The 7,225-nt window shown below is 42.5% G+C and overlaps 2 long non-coding RNA genes across 2 annotated transcripts; one reads left to right on the top strand and one right to left on the bottom strand.

The window, feature by feature from the left end:
- Nucleotides 1-1,271: 1,271 nt before the first annotated feature.
- Nucleotides 1,272-1,778, top strand: LOC124868884. The gene is made up of 2 exons (XR_007038425.1): nt 1,272-1,649; nt 1,724-1,778. It is a non-coding gene; the product is annotated as an uncharacterized LOC124868884 (long non-coding RNA).
- A 13-nt stretch (nt 1,779-1,791) lies between these two features.
- LOC124868885 lies at nt 1,792-6,840 on the bottom strand. Its single transcript, XR_007038426.1, has 3 exons — nt 4,648-6,840; nt 4,303-4,545; nt 1,792-2,961 (listed from the first exon to the last, which is right to left on the bottom strand). It is a non-coding gene; the product is annotated as an uncharacterized LOC124868885 (long non-coding RNA).
- Nucleotides 6,841-7,225: the final 385 nt, after the last annotated feature.

The following is a 7,225-nucleotide window of genomic DNA, read 5'->3' as shown; positions in this document are numbered from 1 at the left end:
TGTACGTAGATTCTCATTAAAGGAATGAAAACTGTGAATGAACACATATGGATTATGTAGCAAACGAAAAATTTTATAAGAACTCTAAATGTGTTATATTTTAGATTCCTTAAAGTAGCCGCCCTTTGCAGTGATGACTGAGATATAGGGAGAGAATGCTATACTCAAAGCAATAATACAAAGCAATAATAAGGCATTAATCAAAGCATGGGGGGGGGGGGGGGGGGGGGGGGGTGATTGTTATTATTTTACACATTTTCTTTACTATATGGTTTCCATGTGTGTTCATTCAGTTTGTTACCTTTGGTGAGAATCTACAATGTAAATAGTCATGAAACATGAGAATGTATATCTAAAACTTTTGACTGGTGGTGTATGTTATATTTTCTGCAGAAGTGCAATGATTATATAATTACTTGAATCCATCGCAGGAACATTTTGTTCAGTTTTTTTCTGTGTTCCCATTCTTACTAAGACAGTCAGATGCCCTTAAAGAATGTCATGGAATTTCAAGATGTAATCACCACGGCCTTGCTCTACTTTCTACGTTCCCTGGCCCTAATAACTCTTAAAAAATCCCAATCCTACCCCTTCACTCCAGCGTGATCTTCAGATGGCTTGGCATATGCTTACAGAGATAAGCAGGGGAAGCAGAAGTAGAGGAGTCCTGGATCAGCTGCAAGAGAAATGTGGGGTCATGTGGGAGACACAGCAATCCCACACTTAATGTCCTAAAAACAGAACTGAGTTTGTCTCCATCACAAGATACCCTTCTTTAAAGAGCAGAGATACATGTGACCAGTGCATATGACTAATTTAGTGGTTGCCTTTGTGAATTAGGGCCCTGTGGGTTTCTGATTTAAACCTCACCCAGAAAAAAGTTATTTTGAATGACTGGGAAACTTTTAAAGAAAAATAGGCCACTTGCTTAACTATTTAATTGGGAAAAACAGGGGTGATAGCAAATGGGGTCAGAAGAATTTTACATTGCAAAACAATATCCTTATTACTCCAAAATGACTTTTTGGTGATGTGAAGTTATGATAGTTACTGAAAAAAACTCAAGCTGGGCCAACAAGAGGTTTTTGAGCTTCAAAAAGTTTAAATTTTTGCCTTACCATTTGGCACTGACTTGATTATTTGCTTCATCAAAACCCTACATTTTGTTCTCCATTTGTTATGCCTGCTCTGTCTTCATGTAATTGGCTAATCTGCTTCACCTGTCTGCTGCTGCGCTGGAGCGCAATCACAGTCATACCATGCACCTGTATTTCTGCAGTTATATTCAGCCCTCAGACAGGCAGACGGTGCCAGATTTTTGAAAACCTAACAGTTAGTAGATGTCCAGCATTCCTTCCTGCCTGACCATGTTTTTTGACCACTTTTTGCATCTTGGATTTTTCCTGTCATGCCCGACCCTCATTGGATGTCTCTCACCTCTGGATCATGACCTTGTTTCTGCCTCTCGATCAAAGCCTCCTGCCTCGCCCCTGGATTTGTCTGCCTGAGTCTGCCTCCCTGGTATCTCCCAGTTACTGCCCCCTTTGACCACCGAGTCTTGGATCTTTCTCCCTGTCGGCAATCCGACTTCTGGCAGCACCGCAAAGGAGCCTATTCTGATTCCTCCGTCCTACACGGACTCTGTTAAGGTGGGTGGCTTCTCTGGAATTATATATATTTACCCAAGCTTTTTCAAGCCACTAACCTGCCTCTCCGTTCCCAGGTGGTGGAGTCCTGAGTATCTGTGCGATGCTTCTGAATAAATCTTTTAACTTTTATTCTGTTTCTGGCTGAAATTCTGGGTCCTCCGTCCTGAACCTTACACCATTAGCATGAATCCAATTCAATATTTTTTTTTTTTTCGGAGCATCTCCAAAAGTGCAGCTATTGTGTGGTGTTCTTTGGTTTGCAGTGATCAGTATGGATCTAAAGTGGTTCATGGAAGCAACAATGGTGCACTAGCAACAGTGTTATGGATATTTATTGGGAGCAAAGGCTGGCCCAAGTGGTGCATGGTAATGCACAACTGCAGAGCAATCAATAGGTGGTCTGAAAACACCAACAATGGACTCTTCAAAATCAGAACTGGACCACAGAATGATGAAACAGAGTTGTGTGGTCCAATTAATCACATTTTCTTTTATAATCACATGAATGCCTGTCTACCATGCAGACCATTGAGTCCATTTCATGGAGGTCTTAAGTTGGCCTCCAAACTCCTCATTCCTGAATCCAGTTGAGCAAACCAGGTTTCACTGGACATACAAGTCCAATCCACAGAGACTCCATCCCACTAGGATCTAAAGGATCTGCTTATTGTATTTTGGGGCAAGAACCCACAATATCCTTTTAGGGTTCAAGCAAAGTCATTGTCACAGCAGGTCATGCTGCTGTTGAAAGCAAACAAAAAAAAAAAAAAGGAGCACAACGCTCCATTGGACAGTTGGTCGTAATGTTATGGCTGACCATGTACACTGCTAAAAAAAGAGAGAGAGAGAAAAAAAAAAGAAAAACTTCTAAAATACAATCTAACTTGGAAAACAAACTTGCTAGATTTCCATACTGATATGAAATGGTTAATGTTTCAGGAACAAAAGATTGCCACGATTTGATGAAAATTACCAACCTACAAATACCTTAATCTGAAGTCATCGAGAAATTTAAACTGAATCACTGATGTGACAGTGTATGCTCAAAAAAAAAAAAAAGATCTGAAACAGGTTCCACATAATTGTATTATGTTAGTTGAAAGCAAAAAAACATGAATAATTTTACCTTATGTTATATTTACTAAAATAAAGCAATTTAATCCAACAAACACCTTTTTTTGTCATGGCTTGTGGAAGCTTTTTGGCCCACATGCAAAAAATACTCTCAGGAGGTTATGCAGGTTTGAAAGGTTTATTGAAAACAGAAGGAGTTGACAGGTGGGTCCTGGGATGTGTGTGCTACAGCAGCTTACTGTAAATGAGACAAGGATTTGTTTGAGGGAGAGGATGTTGATTTGAAATACAGGGGTTGGACAATGAAACTGAAACACTTGTCATTTTAGTGTGGGAGGTTTCATGGCTAAATTAGACCAGCCTGGCAGCCAGTCTTCATTGATAGCACATTGCACCAGTAAGAGCAGAGTGTGAAGTTTCAATTAGCAGGGTAAGAGCACAGTTTTATTCAAAATATTGAAATGCACACAACATTATGGGTGACATACCAGAGTTCAAAAGAGGACAAATTGTTGGTGCACGTCTTGCTGGCGCATATGTGACCAAGACAGCAAGTCTTTGTGATGTATCAAGAGCCACGGTATCCAGGGTAATGTCAGCATACCACCAAGAAGGACGAACCACATCCAACAGGATTAACTGTGGACGCAAGAGGAAGCTGTCTGAAAGGGATGTTCAGGTGCTAACCCGGATTCTATCCAAAAAAACATAAAACCACGGCTACCTAAATCACAGCAGAATTAAATGTGCACCTCGACTCTCCTGTTTCCACCAGAACTGCCCGTCGGGAGCTCCACAGGGTCAATATACACGGCTGGGCTGCTATAGCCAAATCTTTGGTCACTCATGCCGATGCCAAACATTGGTTTCAATGGTGCAAGGAGCGTAAATCTTGGGCTGTGGACAATGTAAAACATGTATTGTTCTCTGATGAGTCCACCTTTACTGTTTTCCCCACATCCGGGAGAGTTACGGTGTGGAGAAGCCCTAAAGAAGCGTACCACCCAGACTGTTGCATGCCCAGAGTGAAGCATGGGGGTGGATCAGTGATGGTTTGGGCTACCATATCATGGCATTCCCTTGGCCCAATACTTGTGCTAGATGGGCGCGTTACTGCCAAGGACTACCGAACCATTCTTGAGGACCATGTGCATACAATGGTTCAAACATTGTATCCTGAAGGCGGTGCCGTGTATCAGGATGACAATGCACCAATACACACAGCAAGACTGGTGAAAGATTGGTTTGATGAACATGAAAGTGAAGTTGAACATCTCCCATGGCCTGCACAGTCACCAGATCTAAATATTATTGAGCCACTTTGGGGTTTTTTGGTGGAGCGAGTCAGGAAACGTTTTCCTCCACCATTATCACATAGTGACCTGGCCACTATTCTGCAAGAATAATGGCTTAAAATCCCTCTGACCACTGAGCAGGACTTGTATATGTCATTCCCAAGACGAATTGATGCTGTATTGGCCGCAAAAGGAGGCCCTACACCATACTAATAAATTATTGTGCTCTAATACCAGGTGTTTCAGTTTCATTGTCCAACCCCTGTAGTAGAATATAAACTTACTAGCGTTTTGCAGAGAGCTGAGTTGAAGAGGGGAGCCGGGTCCAGGGGTGATGTTTGTGCAGAGGGCTGCGTTCCAACAGCAGTTTGGTAGAGAGCTTCGGAGGGCGGACAGGTCAGTGTGGTGGTTCCGATGGTAAGAGGAGCTCAGCTTAACATGAAAGTGGTTGTCCATAGGTAACTGACATGAAGAGGTCAGAAGTGGGAATCCAGGTGGTCTTTTAGAAAGACCGGTCCAAGGAAGAACTTGGGAGGAAACGTTGGAGAGGGTAGATAGAGAAGGTTAGCTTTAACCTAGAAAAAGCACAAGGAAACTTACTCTTGAGTTATTCAGAGGGCGAGACGTACCACTTGGGTTGCCACTGAGGCGAAGAAGGATCAGCAGCCAGAGCCTCTTTTATTCTTTAGCAAACAAAGTTGATTAGGAGCGGGTGTGCAGATGCACACTGCTCAGTATCGCCCTCCAGGAGAAACTGCAGCTCAGAGTGAAAACAGAACACTTCATAAACACAAAACAACCCCAGATCCCTAACATTTTTATGTGTTAACTGGAAGTGAAATGTTAACAAAGTGGATAACTGCCCTGGTTAACTTTTTTGAGTGTAGTACAATTTGTTGAAATGTCATCGCAGCAACTCCAAATTTTACTCAGTAGTTTGGTTGGCTCCCATGTGCTTGTATGCATGCCTGACAATGTGGGAGAATGCTCCTTATGAGATGTCAGATAATGTCATTGCATATCTCCTCCCCGATCTTGACTAGGGCATTATTGAGCTCCTGGACAGTCTGAGGTGTAACCTGGTGGTGTCAGATATGTTATCAATTCCTACATTCTCCAGGAAGTACCTGCATCCTCTTGCCACATGGGGCCAGGCAATATCATGCACCAGAAGGAACCCAGAACCCACTGCCCCACAGAAGGGTCTAACAATGGGGTCAAGGGTTTCATCCCATTTATTATACACAGGTCTGTGTGTCTTTCCATGGATGTGCCTCCCCAGACTACCACTGACCCACCACCAAACCGATCATGCTGAACAATGTGGCAGGGAGCTTAACTTTCACCGCAGCTTCTCCAGATCCTTTGATATCTGTCACATGAGCTCAGAGTGAACCTGCTCTCATATGTGAAAAGACCAGGGCACCAGTGCCAAATCTGCCAATTCTGGTGTTTCTTTGGCAAGTGCCAGTAGAGCTCCGTGGTGCCAGGCCGTGAGCGCAGGGCCTTGCGGAAGAATGTCGGGCCCTCACACCACTCTCATGAAGTCTGTTACTAATGGTTTGGTCAGACACATTCACACCAGGGGCTTGCTGTATGTAACTTCAAAGAGCTCTGGCAGTACTGTTCGTCCTTGCACAGAGGAGCAGATACCTCTGATGGCCCTGTTCAGCTCTCTTAGAGTAAATCCCTGTCACCTGGAATCTCCTCCATGATCTTAAGACTGTGCTGGGTGACACAGCAAACCTCCAGGCATTGGCACGTATCAATCTGCCATCCCGGTGGAGTTGGTCTGCCTGTAAAACCTATGTAGGGTCCAGGTATTGCCTCATGCTACCAGTAGTGACACTGACCCTGGACTCCTGCAAAACCGTTCCGGTTTTTGGGGTCATCGCATTGTGGCCGCGATAAGTGCACCTATTGTTGATTTCATTAATGTTAAAACAGCTGACACTGATTAACAATTCCCATACTACTTAACTGACTAGATCAATGTTCCAAAAGTTTAACTGACTTGATACTATACCCTGAAAATTATTTCCTTCAATTATTTGAGCCATCTATGTGCAATAGAGAAAGGCACTTTAACAACACATTTAATGTGTTCAGTTATTTCTGTTTATCAAGAGTAAAAACTTACAATCCCAACATGTGCTGCAACATCCTCAATGGCTCCAATGTAAACCATTTCCTTTTCTTAAAGGAAAATTGAGGGGACTCTCCTGTCTGTCTGAGCTTGTGATCCTGTCTCATACTCTTCCCCTTGCACATGCATTTTATTACTCTGGGTAAATAGACTTTCAAGAGACCCCATTAGCCTCTCTCAAAGGGTCTATCACCTTTCACCATCACCACCTCATCGGTCAGCCTGACCCCACACATGCACTTTCACGCAAACACTAACATCCTTGGACTGTATTCCCCAACCACCTCATCAGATCAGAGCAAACAGCCATTACAGTGTGTCCAGCTATGCCTATTTTTGCTATTTTTTCTTTGTTTTCTTATCTGCAACAACCTACTGACCAGAGACACAGCCTTCCTGCCCTATTGACCTAAAAATATTATGTGTGCATTTTAGGGAGTACTTGCTATCTTTCCACCCAATAAACTGTATCCTGTAGCTTTTCATTTAATTCAGCTTGCCTCACCTCACTGCTAACCCTGGCAGTATGGTTGTTTAAGGGCAAGCAGCGATTGGTCTTAAGAAGTAGATGTCTTGCCTCAAATAAATTAGAACCCATGACAGATAAAAATCAGTCAACTTTAAGTCATAGCTTGCCATCTTTCTCTACATGAAGTCTTTGAGACTGATCTGTTTGGAAACACCCTGGGATAGAAGTAGGTGTTATAACAACAGCTATCTACTGTGATGAAGAGCAGCTAAATTTTAGTTTGCAAATTGTTCTGCATTTCTTTGATGTGGTCTAATAGCCTTGCCCCAACAATGTATTTGTTCATGTCAACTTGCACAACGTCATCTCACCAATCTATGTGTTTTTTGCCCATAAAAGGATTGGAAAACTAAAAAACTCAGACTTATTAATAGTAGTTTTGTTATTTTAAAATATTGCAATTGATTCCTTGGGGTATAAATAAGACATGACAGGAGGCCCATTTCTGATAGCCATTCATAGATATGAAAAAAAAAAAAAAAAAAAAAAGAGAACATTCCATTCAAGGTAGGTAGATGTACAGTCATATTCA

This window comes from Girardinichthys multiradiatus, chromosome 5 (assembly GCF_021462225.1).
Source record: "Girardinichthys multiradiatus isolate DD_20200921_A chromosome 5, DD_fGirMul_XY1, whole genome shotgun sequence".
Taxonomy (NCBI): Eukaryota; Metazoa; Chordata; class Actinopteri; order Cyprinodontiformes; family Goodeidae; genus Girardinichthys; species Girardinichthys multiradiatus.
This window is presented reverse-complemented; position numbering and strand designations above follow the sequence as displayed.